A 17,408-nucleotide genomic window follows, 5' to 3' on the forward strand; every position below is an offset into this window, starting at 1 on the left:
CTCAGGCATTCAATCGAGGTTAAAGGAACAAAGGAAAGGAGGGAAAGAGAGGGGAAAGGAAGAAGGAATGAGGAGGCTACATGGAGGAAAGTTGTAGGAAATAAAGTTAAGTTGCAACAAGATCGTGAAGGAATAGTTCATGGCAGCATAGGCAGCGTGGAGTCTTTGAAGAAGGTTAAACAGTGAGTGACTAACTCAGGTTTGGAAAAGCAGAATAGTGTAGCTTCCTGGTTTGGAACACTAGTTCTTGGGAGTAGACAGGCCTGAATTAAAATCTCAACTCTGACATTTACAAACTGTGTAACTTTCAGCAAAGTGCACTCGCTCTTAAAGCCCGGTTTCCTCATCTCTTAAATGGGTATTATCACACCTCCCTCACATGTTATTTGGAGAATTCAATGAGATTGCACATATAAAACACTTAACATAGTGACTGGCCCCTGGTTTAACATAAAAATTAGTAGCTCCACAAAAACATCTGTCAGCAGTCTGAAGGATGGACTAGGGTGAGGACAAACCCAAGACAAATCTATTAACAAGCACCCGTGTAACACATGTGCCAGGCACTGTTCTAGGCACTTTACAAATGCAAATGTAAAGCTTCACAAGAACACTAAGAGATAGCTACTATTGTTATCTTCATTTTATAGATGAGTAAAGTCAGACATAGAGGTTAAGCATCTTACTCAAGAGCACCCCCCTAGTAAGTGGTAAACCTGGGTGTGAACCCTGGCAACACAGATGTAGAGTTCTTGCTCTTGAGTACTGTATGATGCTGACTGTGGATGCAACAACTCCAGCCAGTCGGGATCATGGACAGAAGGAGGCGTGGCATGTGACTCTAACTCTAGTGACTGGGTAGATGCTGTTGCCATGAACTGAGATGAGAAATGAAAGCAGAGAGCAGGTCTGGGGCACTATGAGATGTGGCAAACATGAAGGAATCAATGGAACATGCAGTACTCCAGTTGGAAAGACTGATCTAGAGCTCTAGAAAGAGAAGTTAAGACTGAAAGCTGAGGAGCCATTTACATTTAAGTGATAATTAAGTCTGGTAAATCTGCAGAGAGAGAGCATAGAGTGAAAAGGAAAAAAGCCCATGGGAACATCCTGGTGCAAGCCTGACAAAGAAGATGGGTCAAGGAGTGAGGCTGAGATGTGGTCAGAGGGAACAGCAAGACTATTAGGAGAGAGTAGTGTCAAAGAAGTCATAAAATGAAAATTTCATTAAGGAGGCAGTGATCGACAATGTCAAGTGTCACAGAGAAGTTGAGTAGGGTGACTCCTAAGCCATTGGGTTTAGCAAGTAGAGAGTCATTAGTAACCTCGGGAAAATGGCTTTGATAGCACAAAGGGCTACAAACGGCTGAACAGTGAACAGCATTTTGTTTTTGTATATCATAAATTGTGTTTATTCTGTGTACTTGTTTTAAGATGACCCGGAATGAGAACTTCATAGTATACTCGGCAATTTATCTAGAAATTCATAAGTGCTGAGTCGGAACACGTTATATTTATCACACATAATGCTAAGCTCTGGAAGAGTTATACTTACCACAAAGTAACTGTTCTAAAACTTAGAATTACATGTGATAAAGTCAAATTGTTGCTTGAAAAAACAAGACTGGTGATCATGCTCAAAGGTGAAGAGCTGAAATGAAGAGAGATCAAATCTTAGGCAGTATCTCCCATTGAAATGGAATAAACTAGCATGTCTCAGGAGTAAATATATTTTTAGTACAGCTCATACTCAGAATTATGTGGGACCTAGTTCAGTTTTAAAATACAATAGACTTGTCAACCCAGTATCTGCTTGAGTCCCTGTGTTCAGTTTTTTTGGCATATATCCAGCAGTGGAATTGTTGGATCATATGGGAATTCTATGTTTAACCATTTGAGGAAATGACGGTTTTGAGTGATATCTTTAATGAGATAAATCATACCATTTTTGGCTGTGTGGAAAATAGTCTTCAGGGGGAGAAGGAAGAGCAGGGTATATTAGGTTTCCTAGGGCTACCATAACAAATTACCCCAAACTGGGAACTTAAAACAACAGAAATGTATTCTCTCACAGTTCTGGAGGCCAGAAGTCTAAAAATCAAGGTTCAGCAGGCTTGTGCTTTCTCACAGACTCTAGCAAAGACTCCGTTCCACGCCTTTCGCTTAGCTTCTATTGTCACTGGCAATGCGTGGCATTCCTTGGCTTGTAGCCCCGTAACTCCAGCCTCTGCCTCCACCATCACATGCTGTTCTCCCTGCATGTGTCTCGGCGTCTTCACATGCTGTTCTGTCTCCTCGTGTCTGTTTTCTCTTCTTATAAAGGTACCAGTCTTATTGGAGTAGAACTCACTCTAATCCAGTCTGACTTCATCTCAACTTGATTACATTGACAAACACACTTTTTCTGAATAAGATCATATTCAGAGGTATCAAGGATGAGGATTTCTATTTATCTTTTTAGGGAAATACTGTCTACCCACAACACAGGGAGTATAATGATGCTATTGAAATCATCCAAGGAAGAGATGATGATGGTTTGGGTCAGAGGGTAAGCACAGAGGTAGAAAAAAAACTATTGGAAATTCAATATATCTTGAAGGTAGATGGAACTGGATTTGTTGGCAGATTTGCTGTGGGATATGAGAAAAAGAGAGACATCAAGGATGACTCCAAGATCTTTTGTCCGAGTGACCAGAAAAATAAGGTTGGGAATATTGCAGAAGAAGTGGGTTTGGAGTGGAGGAAGGAACTCGAGAATTCAGTTTTGAGTGTGTTACATTGAGGATGCCTGTCAAACATGCAGGTGGAAATGTCCAATAGGCAACTTGGCGTCTTGAGGTCAGTAGAGAAGCCCTGGATAGAAATATAGATGTCTGAGTCAACAGAATAAGAACAGTGTTTAAAGCCATGAAACTCCATGAGATCACCCAGGGAGTGAGTGTAGACAGAAAAGAGAAGAGGGACTGGGCTCTATGGCTCACACCTGTAATCCCAACACTTGGGGAGGCCAAGATGAAAGGGTCATTTGATGTCAAGAGTTCACAAAAAGAGAAGAGGTTGGTAAGACAGATCCCTAGGCAATGCTTAAAGGTTGGGAAGATGAGGAGAAATTCACAAAGGAGACTGGAGGAGAAATCCATGCAGTGAAATTCATCATTGTTTCAAGAAATGTTTCCATAAAAGGGAGAAGATAATAAGGTGATATGTAGATTAGAATAAAATAAAAGAGGGTGTTTTTTAAATGGGAGAAACAACGGGATTTATATATTCTGATGGGAATGATTCTGTGAAGAAAGAAAAAAATAATTATACAGTAAAGAAAGAGGATATACATTTTCTCTATGTAAAACCAGACGTACACACATGGATTAGAACAGGGAGACAATATCAAGAATGATGCTCAGAATGGTTATCTCTGAGTTGGAGATTTCAAGTAATTTTTATTCCTTTCACTTTTCTATGTTGCCTTTAATTTTGACAAGGTACCTTGATCAAATCCACAAAAACAGTAAGGGTTCTATTTTAATAACCCCAGAACAGTGGTATCCAATAAGTGTCACAAAGTGTCTGTGCAGCATTCGATACTGCAAGCCACAGAGAAGAAACCAGTAGACTAAGAGACACAAAATCCAGGCTAGGTGTGGTGGCTCATGCCTGTAATCCTCTCACTTTGGGAGGCCAAGGTGGGTGGATTGCTTGAGGTCAGGAGTCCGAGACCAGCATGGCCAGCATGGCAAAACCCTGTCTCTACTAAAATACAAAAATTAGCTGGGCGTGGTGGTGTGTGCCTGTAATCCCAGCTACTTGGGAGGCCGAGGCATGAGAATCGCTTGAACTCGGGAGGTAGAGGTTGCAATGAGCCGGGATCACACCACTGCAGTTCAGCCTGGGTGACAGAGCAAGACTCCATCTCAAAAAAAAAAAAAAAAAAAAAAATCCAGGGAAGGAAGCCCAAGCAAAGGCCCAGAGAAGGCAAAATAGCCCAGACAGAGGGAGGGATTAGCCGTTAAAAGGAGGAGAGACCTGACATCACTTCAGACTTGGGAATGGGGATGATAGCAATAATTAATAGGCGGATGGGAGAGAATTGAAGGCAGTTTACATGTAAAGTCTGTCTTTCCTCTCTGAAGAAGACAAGTTAATCCACTGGTTCCGGGAAATGGGAACAGAGTTGGGCAGGAGGTATGCAAGCAGCACTGAGGGCCCCTTGTGGTTGGAAGTGAATCGTTTGTAATAGAGACAACCGGGATGGTTTTACTGGTCATTCTAGGGATCCAGAGCAGAAATTGAGGGGAAGGATGGTTGAACTAAAGGTTAGAAATTACAGAAATTGCTTCAGGACAAGGAGATAAAGACACTGAGGTAATAATAAAAACTAAAATGTATTGCATTTTACAAGCATTGTTTAATTTAATCCTCATGGCAATGAATAAGGATAAAAAGGATATTCAGGTAACATATCATAGCAAAGGACAAAGATTTTAAAAGGGCATTGTTGCTTCCATTGCACAGATGAGAAAACTGAGGCTTAGCGGATATGGTACACATCTGTCAGGTTTTGCCTATCTGAATTCTTCCTAGATGGAAGGATTCCCCCAACTCTTAAGTCTTGTTGGAAGGCAAGATCCAAGTTCACTATGCCTAAAATGAGCGAATATCCCTTTCCCAATTCCTTGACAAGAAGCCTGTGGCCCAGATTTGGCCAAACAGATGCCTCTGTCAGGGATTTTCCCTCATGTGTAAATACTCAATGACAGCAATAAGCAGAGAATGTTCTCAGAGGTTGCGGCAGATTTAAGAGTCCAGCAGTGGCCAGGTGCAGTGGTTCACGCCTGTAATCCCAGCACTTTGGGAGGCCAAGGTGAGTGAATCACCTGAAGTCAGAATTTCAAGACCAGCCTGGCCAACACAATGAAACCCTGTGTCTATTAAAAATACAAAAATAGCTGGGCATGGTGGCACACACCTGTAATCCCAGCTACTCAGGAGGCTGAGGCAGGAGAATGGCTTGAACTCAGGAGGTGGAGGTTGCAGTGAGCTGACCTTGTGCCACTGCACTCTAGCCTGGGCAACAGAGTGAGACTCTGTCTCACAAAAAAAGAGTCCAGCAGTGAAAATGGCAGTAGTGTCCCAAGTTGGACTGTCCAAAGTCAAGGTCCTAACCTGAGTTCCTCCGACATGTCCTCTGTTCTGTTCTTAACTGTAAAACTTTCTTGGGCTTGCCTTTCCCTAGAGTCATTTACCTACCTTCACATTCATACTGAGAGCTACCCAAAGCCATCCAATCGAATCTATTTCTGCTTAAATTAACGGGAGTCACATTTTCCTATTTGTAGCTGAAAACCCTGAATGGGTCTTAGGGACTAAGAATTTTGCCCACAGCGGTTGCCAAAGAGATAACCAATAATCAGATACACAAAATTATTGTCTATAGATGTCAGTTAGCCTCTTACCCCAGCCACCCTGGGGCTTAGTCATGGTTAATGTAGCCATAGTAACAGAGATGGAGGATAAGCAAGGGCTCCAAACTACTGCCTTCCTTCACCAAGGCTGTTTGGCAACTGCTGATCGTTTAACCTGCTGGTGACAGAAACCAACGTTGAGCCCCTAATACAATACCATATTTGAAGTAGAAATAGATCAGTCAAATATGTGGTGGCAGGTTAATCGCATCCATTTCTTTCCATCATGGGGGTGAAGGAAAGAGACAGTAATTTATCATCACTGGAATAGATACTCATTATAGATGTATATTTGACTTTTCTGGTAGCTCTGTTTCTGCCAGCAATACTGACTGTGAACACCTTTATTCACCACCACAGAAACAGTGTCCCATTCAGCATTGCTTCTACCAAAGAAGTGAGAGAAAGAGATGTCTATGGATTTCACTGGTCTCACCATGTGTCCCATCACCTATAAGCACATGCCCTTACAAAATGGTAGAATTACCTACAGTACCAGCTAGTCAACACCAGCCTGATAAATTGGGGTGCTGTGCTATAGAAGAGATAATTCTCTAACCAATAGCCAACACATAGTGTTGCTTCTCCCTGTAAAACAGCAGGAGTCTAGAAACCAAGGAGTGGTAGTATCACCTTCCATTATTTCATATAAGGACCCAGCCACAAAGGTTTTGTACCTGTTTCTTGTGGCTCTTGGCTCTCTGCTAACTCATCTAGGCTTTGTAATGAGAAAAAGCTAGCTTCCACCTAGAGACTCAACAGGCAGGATCAGCAAGGGCTGAGACCCCTTCAAATCAAAGTTTGAGTTACTGCATCAGGTAAAGTAGCATGACTAGCTGAGGTGCTGGCTGAGGGTAAAAAAGGAACATGAGCTGGAAGTAGAAGGAAGTCAAAAATATCAACTATGGACTTGGGACCAGATGCAGAAATATGGTCTGTCTTAGCTACCCCAGTTTTCTTCCTTGTTTTGCCATGAATACCGTAACGAATTTCCTTTGTTTAGTTTTTCCTCTTTCTCTAGCATTTTATATTACAGTGTTGGAGGTAGTGAACTTTTAAAGTTACACCTCAGGTTATAGGGTATAAAAGCGACATTGTGAGCAAACTAGAATAGGAATGAACATCCCCTGGAATCCAGGAATTTCTCTAGGGTCCTTCTGATTTCTTAGACAGCAGCCCACTCCTCTAGCCCTTCTAATGAATTTGCAAGCACCTTATTCCCCATATTTAGCCCTTTCTGCTTAAAATTGCTACAGTGGTTTTCTGTTATCTGAACCTAAGCGCTGACCAAAAAGCAAAACAAACAAATCAATCAAACAATGGAAAGGCATAAGGCTTGGCTATTTTGTTATTGAATCAAGATGACTAGGGAATAGCGGTTTAGATTATTTGTTTAGGTTACTTAAAAGAGCTTTTTGCTTTTTATTCAGGCTATAAAAGTTGCTGTAGGCCATTATGTAGCTCTGCCCGACACGGCTTTGTCTTTTATGAGTCTCACAGATGCTTTGATCAAAGAAGAAGAATCACTATTTTCTGCCAACACTTAAACCTTTAAAGTTGGAGAAATAACCTTTCCCAAATTGCAGCTAGCTCCTGAGGGATAGGAATCATGCCTATGTTATTCACTCTTAACAGCACTTAACACAGTAGGCTCCACATAGCAACATGAATGGATTCTTCAATATATGCCTTTATTTTTTCCAGGAGTAATAAGCATGGTGATTTGAGGGTCTATGACCTCCTAGATTTCTGGGTCTGTGATCTGGGGGATCCTGAGAGATCTCTGAAATGCCTTTGGGGTCTTTCTCCCATTGTCTTATGAGTAGCCTCTGGCTCCCTTCTAACTGAACCAATATTTTAGCAAAGGGTCAAGAACATGCTTTTTCACTCTTTACATGGCCAGTCTGCAAATTTTCCAAATCTTTCCATTCTCCTTCTCTTTTAACTATAAACTAGGTCTTTAAGTCATATGTTTGGACTCACGTCTCACTGTATGCAGTTCAAAGCAGCCACACAGCAGCCCGAATGCTTTGCTGCTTAGGTATTTCTTCTGCCATATATCTCAGCTCATTGCTCTTAAATTCTGCATTCCATAAAGTCCTAGGTAATGCATACAATTCAGCCAAGGTCTTCGCTGCTCTAAAACAAGGATGGCCTGTACTCCAGCTCCTCATCTCCAACCGAGACCTCATCAGATCATTTCCACCAGAGACCTCAGAATGGCTTTTACTGTCCATTTTTCTGCCAACATTCTGGTCACAACCACTTACGTAATCTCTAAGAAGCTCCATACTTTCCCTAGTCTTCTTCTTTTTTTTTTTTTTTTGTGGCTTTGTTGTAGGACCCAGTCTTCTCTTCTGAGCCCTCACCTGGAACATGCTTAATGCTCTGTTCATGACAACCTATTCTTTTTCTATCCTGCCTCTCTAAAGTCTTCCAGCTTCTACCCATTACCAAGCTTCAAAGCCCTTTCCACGTTTTCAGGTGTCCATTATAGCAGCAACTCCACTTATAGTACTTATTTTCTGTCTTAGTCCATTTTGTGCTGCTATAATGGAATATCACAGTCTGGGTAATTTACAAAGAACAGAAGTTTATTTGGATCATGGTTTTGGAGGCTTGGAAGTCCAAGATCATGCTGCTGGCATCTGGAGAGAGTAATCCCAATGGCAGAAGGTGAAGGTGAGCACCTATGAAAGAGAAAGGCAGCAGGGGCTGGACTCGTTTTATAACAACCCATTCTTGTGATAACTAACCTGTTCTCACAATAGTGACATTAATCCATTCATGAAGGCTCTGACCTGATGACCCAATTACCTCTTTTTAGATCTCACCTCTCAACACTGTTGCATTGGGGATTAAGTTTTCAACACATGAACTTTTGGGGAACATATTCAAGGCACAGCACTTACCATGGCCACAGAGAATCTGGTTCTTGTTCTCGGTCTCTGTCATCTTTTTTCACCCAACTCCCGTGTTTCCACTGTGCACAAGTTTCACTGGTCTTTTTTTGAGGCATCAAGCTCTTTTTTTTTTTTTTTAGAGACAACGTTCTGCTCTGTCATTGGCTGAGCAGTGCCACGATCATAGCTCACTGTAAGCTCAAACTACTAGGCTCAAGTAATCCTTCTGTCTAAGCCTCCCAAGTAGTTGGGACTACAGGTGCATGCCATCACACTCAGCTAATTTAAATTTTTTTTTTTGGTAGAGACAAGGTCTCACTATGTTGTGGGCAACAAACTGGTCCCAAACTCCTGACTACAAGTGATCCTCCTGCTTCAGCCTCTCAACACACTTGGATTACAGTCACGAGCCACCACACCCAACTACCAAGCTCTTACCTATGTCAGGTCTTTTGCAGGTGTTATTTTTCTGCATGAGATGTTCTCCTTCCTTTCTTCTTGCACAGCCTTCAAACTTCAACTTAGCTGTTACTGACTATCCATGCCCATTCTAACTCAGTTCTCCCTATCGTACATACGACCCTATGCATTTCTTTTACCGTTCTTATTACAGTTGGTGGATATATATGATTTGTAAGATTGTTAAGGTCTGGGTCCTCCACCTGGATAATGGATTCTTAGAAGGTAGAGATTTTGTTTGTTTTGCTTCTGTTGGCTTCTGTTCTACCCCTTAGAAGCAGAGTAGGTACTCAGTGTTTCTAGAATGGATGACTTAGTAAAGGGTTTGAAGAGCATAAAATAATAATTACCAAAAAAGTAATTTCCTTCGTCTGTTTTCTGCTAATGCAGAACACATAAAAAACACTTAATAAATATTTGTTGGTTAATTAATTGATTAATAACTTTAGGTTGATATTTTGAGTGGGAAGAAAGGCATCACACCTAGAGGTAGGTTAGGATCAAAGATACTCAGATATAATGACAGTCAACCTTTTCTTATTGTGGTGAAAGTGTAAATTATCGTAGTGAGGATTAGGTACAAACATTTATCATTACTTTAATGATAGGAGCTCTCATAAGAAACAGAAAGCAAGATGTACTATAGCTGAATATTACCAGGCATGGCTGTATTACATGCAGTGAGAGGCTATCATTGACTAGAAGGGGCTGTGGACTGAAATCAAACATTTCAATTTATTTAGCAGGCTTGGAAAGAGAAGGAGAGTAGACATTAAATGTGAGGGGCATAGAGAAATCCCTTTCTACTTGGGCAGAAGATAATATTTTATATCTTCAGCAGCAGTCCCAGTAGATAGCCCAACCCAACAGTTATTGATAATAAGCCTTAGGCTGTGGATAAATATTTTGTGATGTAATTAATTTAAATATATCATAGGAAGCCATAGCCTTGGCTTGAGAAGCTAAGCTGCATTCCCCCCAGGGTTTCTGTTAATATTTCCGGACATGTCTGGGTATAGCAGAAGTTTATTTGTACCAAGAGGCTCCATAATAACCATCAGACCAGGGGAAAGAGAGGTAAGGCTCACGAGTTTGATTCAAGGTCAGTATCAGCAGGAAGGATAATTAAGCCCCAGACAGCATCTGTCATTCTGATTGTCCCCTAGTCCAGTGGAGCTTAGGGACAATCAGAGGAGTGGACAAAAACAAAGCATAATGTAGAGCACTACTTTGCAATATATAAAATGACTGGGGACTACAAGAAGGAAGGCAGGTTGCCATATGGAGCATGTGAGAACTCAGAACTGACACAGCAGAAAGCTTGGATCAGAGAGGGGAAAGGACAGGAGACCAGGCTGCAACAGCATCAAGGAGACCCTGGTACCTTTGGTGAGCATTGTCTCTCTGAGGCTTTTTGAAGCTTTGATCTTGACAGCAGCATGAGAGACAGCGCTGTAACAAACCAAAACAGGACAGAAGAAATGCATGCTGAAACAAAGAATACTAGCTCATGACCACCCAGGAGCATCCTGGGCACTTTCAGAACTAATTGGAAGGAATTTATTATGGATTGAAGGGTGTGCTCTGGGAAGATATATTAGAGGCCTAACTGCCAGTACCTCAGAATGCGACCGTATTTGAAAATAAGGTCCTTGTAGGTGTAATCAAGTTAAGATGAGGTCATTAGGTTGGGCCCTAGTTCAATATTACTGGTGTCCTTATAAGAAGATGAAAATGGGCTGGGCGCAGTGGCTCATGCCTGTAATCCCAGCACTTTGGGAGGCCAAGGTGGGTGGATCACAAGGTCAAGAGACCCAGACTATCCTGTCCAACATGGTGAAACTCTGTCTCTACTAAAAATACAAAAATTAGCCGGGCATTTGGCACGCACCTGTAGTCCCAGCTACTTGGGAGGCTGACGCGGAAGAATAGCTTGAACCCAGGGGGCAGAAGTTGCAGTGAGCCGATTCTGTGCCACTGTGCTCCAGCCTGGCGACGGAGCAAGACTCCATCTCAAAGAAAAAAAAAAAAGAAGAAGATGAAAATGAAGGGTGGGTGCCTGTAGTCCCAGCTACTCAGGAAGTCAAGGCAGGAGAATGGCTGGAACCTGGGAGGCGGAGGTTGCAGTGAGCTGAGATCATGCCACTGCACTCCAACCTGGGCTACAGAGTGAAACTCCGGTTCAAAGAAAAAGAAAAATGATGAAAATGCCATATGAAGACAGAGATCCACAGACAATGCCGAGTGACTACAGAGGCAGAGACTGGGGTGAGGAAGCTTTATGCCAAGGCACGCCAAGGATTGGCGACCACCACCAGATGCTAGGAAGACGCAAGGACGGGCCTCCTCTACAGGTTTCAGAGGGAACATGGCCTTGCTGACATCTTGATTTCAGACTAGCCTCCAGAACTGTGAGACAATCACTTCTGGTGGGTTTAAGCCAACGGGTTTGTGGTGCTTTGCTCCAGAGGCCCTGGGGAACTAACACAGAATTTCAGGAGGAGAGTTTTTCAGAGTGAATAGGACAGAGCCAGGGAGATGTTTCATTCCTGTCATTTTGACCCTAATTTCCCCCCACAGATTTGTGAAGCCACAGAAACACAATTTACATATAAAACCATAAAAATAAAAATGCCAAAGAGCTAAGCTTTTATTTGCTGACTTGAATTTGGTCAATGTGCCACTAACTAGTACATTTCATGTAACTTTTTTTTTTTTGAGACAGTCTTGCTCTTTTGCCTGGGCTGGAGTACAATGGCGTGATCTCAGCTCACTGCAACCTCCATCTCCTGGGTTCAAGTGATTATCCTGCCTCAGCCTCCCAAGTAGCTGGGACTACAGGCACATGCCACCATGTGAGGCTAATTTTTTCTACTTTTAGTAGAGACATGGCTTGACCATCTTAGCCAGATGGTCTCAATCTCCTGACCTTGTGATCTACCCACCTTGGCCTCCCAAAGTGCTGGGATTACAGGCATGAGCCACAGCACCTGACCTTCGTGCAACTTTAAGACCAGCCTACAACTAAGTAAATGAGATAATGTATGTAAAGCTCTTAACAGTAACTGGCACCTAGTAAACCTTCAATATATGTTGGATAACATCAGTAATATTATCATCTGATTATCCTGATCCTTGAGCTCTCAGCTGCTCATCTCCTCTGCATCTAAGATTTGCCGAAAGCTGCTGAGAAAATCTCACACCTAGGCAGTCTGGTGCCACTAAAAAGTAAATATCGTCAACCTCATCAGAGTTCTTTACCCTGCCCTGGTTTCCCTTGTAAATGCCCTCTCCTGTTCACTATGATGTGGTTCACCAAATTGTGGTTCCTCAAACCTCCCGCACCCCCATTTCTCAGCTCACCTCCAGCAGGGCATTCCTAGCACTGAACAAAGACAAGACCTTAGAAAAAATATCCCTCAACTCTCACCACTAAACCTGTCAACACGTGTGTATCCACAGCTTTCCTGGATTTCTCTCTGTTATTTGGACACAAAAGCACTCTGGCCCTTTTCTAGTCCAGGTAGTCGTTCTTTATTCTTCCCTCTTCCTCATTCACACTTTCAATCCATAAGCAAATGTTAAGCCTACCTCCCAGACAGCTTACCAAGCCACACACTTTGGCTCCTCTCCATGGCCACCAGCTTGGCCCATACAAGCCTCATTGTGTCACTGACCTGATTAAATTGTTTCAATGATTTTCTACTGCTGTACCAATCAAGAAAATCCTTCACAGGTTTACAAGACCTCTCTCCAGGCTGGGTCCCTCATAGTCCAAGCTCTATGAGCTTTTCTAGCCTCACCTCTTACTCTGCTTTGTGCTTCTTACATGCTACACTCTAGGCTAGAGAGTAACTCAAAATACCGTCACTTCCTTGTTAAAATAATAACCTTCACGTAATGCTTACTGTGAACTGAGCATATAGCCACTGATTTATCAGGACAATAGTGAGATTAGTACTGTTGCTATCCCCATTTGACGATAAGGAAATGGAGGCACAGAAGTCAAGTGATTTACCCAAAGTACAAGGAAAGTAGTGGCAAGCCAGGATTTGAACCAAGAGTTCTGGCCTTGCAGTCCAGCCCCTGTTCTGTTCTTATCTTGCCTGCATACCTCCAGACTCTTCCCTCAGGCCCACCATTCACCACCATCCTTTTTATTTGGCTGATTCCTTTTTTTTTTTTTTTTTTGAGATGCAGTTTCGCTCTCGTTACCCAGGCTGGAGTGCAATGGCGTGATCTCGGCTCACCGCAACCTCCGCCTCCTGGGTTCAGGCAATTCTCCTGCCTCAGCCTTCCCAGTAGCTGGGATTACAGGCACGTGCCACCATGCCCAGCTAATTTTTTGTATTTTTTAGTAGAGATGGGGTTTCACCTTGTTGACCAGGATGGTCTCGATCTCTTGACCTTGTGATCCACCCGCCTCGGCCTCCCAAAGTGCTGGGATTACAGGCGGGAGCCACTGCGCCCGGCCTGGCTGATTCCTATAATTCCTTCCTGACTCAGGAAGGGATGTGTAAACATCCCTTCCTCAGCGTCAGACCTCCTTGCTCTGTCTCATATCTTCCCATCCTCCATATTATGACATTATTAAATATCTATCTCCTCTGCTACACTGTCAGTTCCATGAGGACAGGAAACATGTCTGCTCTATTCATAGCCACACCCTCACTTCTTAGTATACACCTGATAGATAGTAGGTGCTCATTAAGCATTTTTTGATTGAATATAAGAATGAATAATAACTAATCACATTGAAGAACTTCTGTTCTTCAACATGATATCATACCTGGCAGGAACATGGACTTGATAAATATTTATTTGATATTGTGTTCCAGAAATGGCAAGAAATCCAGTTTGACTAGTGCCAAGGGTGTGAAAAGAGATTTTGGCAAATGGTTCGAGTCTGTATTGTGAGCCAAAAGAGGAGGGAGTTATAGGATATCAGCAATATATAACTGAGGGGTTATCAGCAGTATATAATCTTGCAAAGGCAAATATTAACATTTCAAAATCCCTCCTTCCCAGCCCAAGACGGTTCTGAAGTTTTCTTTTAAACACACCATCCAACCGTGTTACAGCAGACTTCAGCAAAGTGTAATTGGTATGCTTACGGGACCTTGGCATAAGAGAATCACACACTTTGTTTGACCCAGGTGAAAACAAAGGCCTACTTGGGTGTATCTATATAACACAAACAGCTACCTCCTCCCTACTCAAAAAGGGTCTGATTACAAAAAAAAATCTAACCTCTATAAGCACAATGAAAGATTTCCTATTCCTATCTCCTTTGGAGAAAGTGCATTTATTATCCTCAAAAGGGTTCCTGGAACACTGGGTTAATCCCTTTAAAAAGATACATCTGGTTACCATAACTTCATTACAATTCTAGACTTGAATGCTACCAGGTATATTTTTTTCTTCCCCAAACTGAGTGGTGCCAGGGAGTCTAGAGACAGCAGTCAGCAAACCAGGTTCAAATCATTGTCTCTTTGAGGCTGTGTTTTGGCAGCCATAGCGACAACAGGCTCAGCCTTCAAGGAGGAGTAAACTTCTTATCACCCTTGAGTGACCCTCTACGGGAAAACTGGAAACAGAAGAGGATAACTTCCAGGGAAAACAGCCTATTTACCGCCTGTGCAAACATGCATCTAACTGGCCTCCCATGAGAGATCCTGGGGAAGAGCTTTGGTAAAAGAGCAATTGCCAACGTGTGGAGTCAAGCCGCTACGCTCTATGCAGGCCAGAACCACAAGAGATTGTGCTATGTGTCAGAAACCACCACTGTTACAAAGGTGCTTTATTCCAAACCATTTCGTTAAATCAAATCACCACCAGCTAAAGGGTGATGATTGTATAGAACTGTTGTCATAGGATCAGCGTCTTTGGTCCTATTTTCACACCACAGGAGATATTTATCCCTTTACAACATTCTGATCTATGGCTAGTTCTTAATTATATTTGCTGCCAAGAACCCGTTAATGAAGGGATATTTCATGGCCTTTGGCGAAAACCTCAGACTCAGCAACCAAGGAGCTGAAAGCCCTGACCTCAAGGCAATCTCCACACCAGCCTCCTGCCTGATGCATATTTCAGAGGTTTCCAGGTTTTAAAGCATGGATTACCTTTGCAAATGAAAAATTGAACAAGCAGAAGCATTTAGTGGCATGTTATTACCAGAGGTAGAATTTCAAATGAACATAGAAATAATTATCCACTGTTTTTTTCATCATTTTCTGTTTATTCTACTAGGATTTAAAATATAGTATATATCGATCCCTACCTAAGGGTTCTTGCCATTATGACATGCATATATCAATCTACTGAAAAATCACACATATTGATAAAATATTTAATGCTTCAGGAGCATTCGATATTCACCCACCTCCCTAATAGGTTGTTTGTTTGTTTTATCTAAATAGGATCTTGCATAGTAATGCAATTTTAAATTCCAGTCAAAAGGTAGAGTTTTATTCTTTCAGATATTTCAAACTTTTCATTTATGAGAAAAATGATTACAACAGAAAGTTAAAAAAGCAGTGTTATCTTCACCGGTAGATAGCATTCAATCGTTACCTGTCAGGTACGTGGCATTTTACTAGATGCCATTTATCAAAATACTTTGATTGTGCACCTATGATCTACCAGAGACTTCCTCAGATGAGAAGATTATACATCCATAGTCTCTGTTCCATACAGTTCGAATCTAGAAGGAGAAACAGATAGTTACAACATATTATGCTAAATATTATGGAGTACAATACATGCTCGCTGTATTAGATGTATAGATGTATAAATGAATAAATGAATGAATGAGCATGGAAAATTTCAGAGCATAATAAAATCAACATGAAAGGCAGACAATAAATTCATAGTATTCAGGGAGGGCTGGTGGCTCATGCCTGTAATGCCAGCACTTTGGGAGGCCAAGGCAGGCAGATCACCTGTAGTCAGGAGTTCAAAACCAGCCTTGCCAACATGGTGAAACCCCATCTCTACTAAAAATACAAAATTAGCCAGGCATGGTGATGCAGGCCTGAAATCCCAGCTACTTGGGAGGCTGAGGCTGGAGAACACCTGAACCCAGGAGGCAGAGGTTACAGTGAGCTAAGATCACGCCACTGCACTCCAGCCTGAACCCAGGAGGCGGAGGTTACAGTGAGCTAAGATCACGCCACTGCACTCCAGCCTGAACCCAGGAGGCGGAGGTTACAGTGAGCTAAGATCACGCCACTGCACTCCAGCCTGAACCCAGGAGGCGGAGGTTACAGTGAGCTAAGATCACGCCACTGCACTCCAGCCTGAACCCAGGAGGCGGAGGTTATAGTGAGCTAAGATCAAGCCACTGCACTCCAGCCTGGGCGACAAGAGTGAAACTCTGTCTCAAAAAAATGAATAATAATAATAATACAGTATTATAAATACTATAATACTAAAATAAATAATAATTACAGCAATAATAGAGGATGAACTATTTTATTTATTTATTTTTAAAATTTTAGCTCCTACTTAGATGAGAGAACATGAACTATTTCTCCATTTTAAATGGAGAAAGTTTCAGCAGGGGTCTAAAGACTAAAACCTTTTAGATGTAGGATCACAAAAGAAATGAGAATTCCCACATTTGATTTACTGATGATGTGTTGGTATAAAACCACACAAACATGAAGCATATATGATAATAAAGAACTAAACTGTATAATACAGGAAAAATAAGAGGGATGGAAATCAGATTGTTGCACAATGATATTATTACTCAAGCCCTTATTTTGAAATTACATATTCAATTATAGGTTCAATTATTATGACATTCCCATGTTAATTTCTTCATTGTAACTGCAATTAACTACAGTGTAAGTCATTCCAAGTGAAGGTACTGGAAAGTGATATAGGGCAAAATTGGGCCAATTCACTCCTTTTGCACCTTCAAAGTGCAATATAATATCAATTTTCACCAGCAAGGGAACAAAACCCTCATTTGTCACTCCTTCAGAAGAAAGATTTTAAAAATTATACATCAAACAAAACTTTTCAAAGACTAATGGGAAAAGAAAGAAAATGAAGATGAGTTTGTGCCTAAAACTACGGTGGATGCTTGGTCTAAAGAAGTGTATTCCAATTTCATTGTTACCTTGCTATGTGACCTGCATCTTCATTGCCTCCTTAATAAAACAGGAAGATAACCATGCGTGCCTACCTGATGATAATGCATGCTTATCAAGTAAAATTACAGCTTTGAAATGTTTGAAAACATAGTAAAAATATTAAACCCTATATAAGATGTGTTGTACATTTGAATGATAAAGTTCAAATGGGGGGTATTTTTCATCTATAAAGGATGGGATGCCTTTGTTACAGGAAAAGGAAAAGCACATCATAATGTTCAAAATGCTCTAACAATCTATGCCCTAATAGAAATGAAGTACTAAAAATATTCCAATGTTTTCTCTTTTAATAGATGCATCTATGTCTAGTTCCAGGGTGCAGTTAGTTTCACTTTACTCTTTTTTCTCCTTGCTAACCCTTTCATCATATTTTCATAAACACTGTCAGGGCTACTTCTTGACTATTCCTTTAAAATATT

General features: G+C 41.6%; 1 long non-coding RNA gene across 2 annotated transcripts in view; it reads left to right on the forward strand.

Moving 5' to 3' along the window:
• The window catches only part of LOC118149215 (uncharacterized), a 69,737-nt gene that overhangs the window by 25,898 nt on the left and 26,431 nt on the right, over nt 1–17,408 (forward strand). The window lies entirely within an intron of this gene.

Source organism: Callithrix jacchus, chromosome 18 (assembly GCF_049354715.1).
Source record: "Callithrix jacchus isolate 240 chromosome 18, calJac240_pri, whole genome shotgun sequence".
Taxonomy (NCBI): domain Eukaryota; kingdom Metazoa; phylum Chordata; class Mammalia; order Primates; family Cebidae; genus Callithrix; species Callithrix jacchus.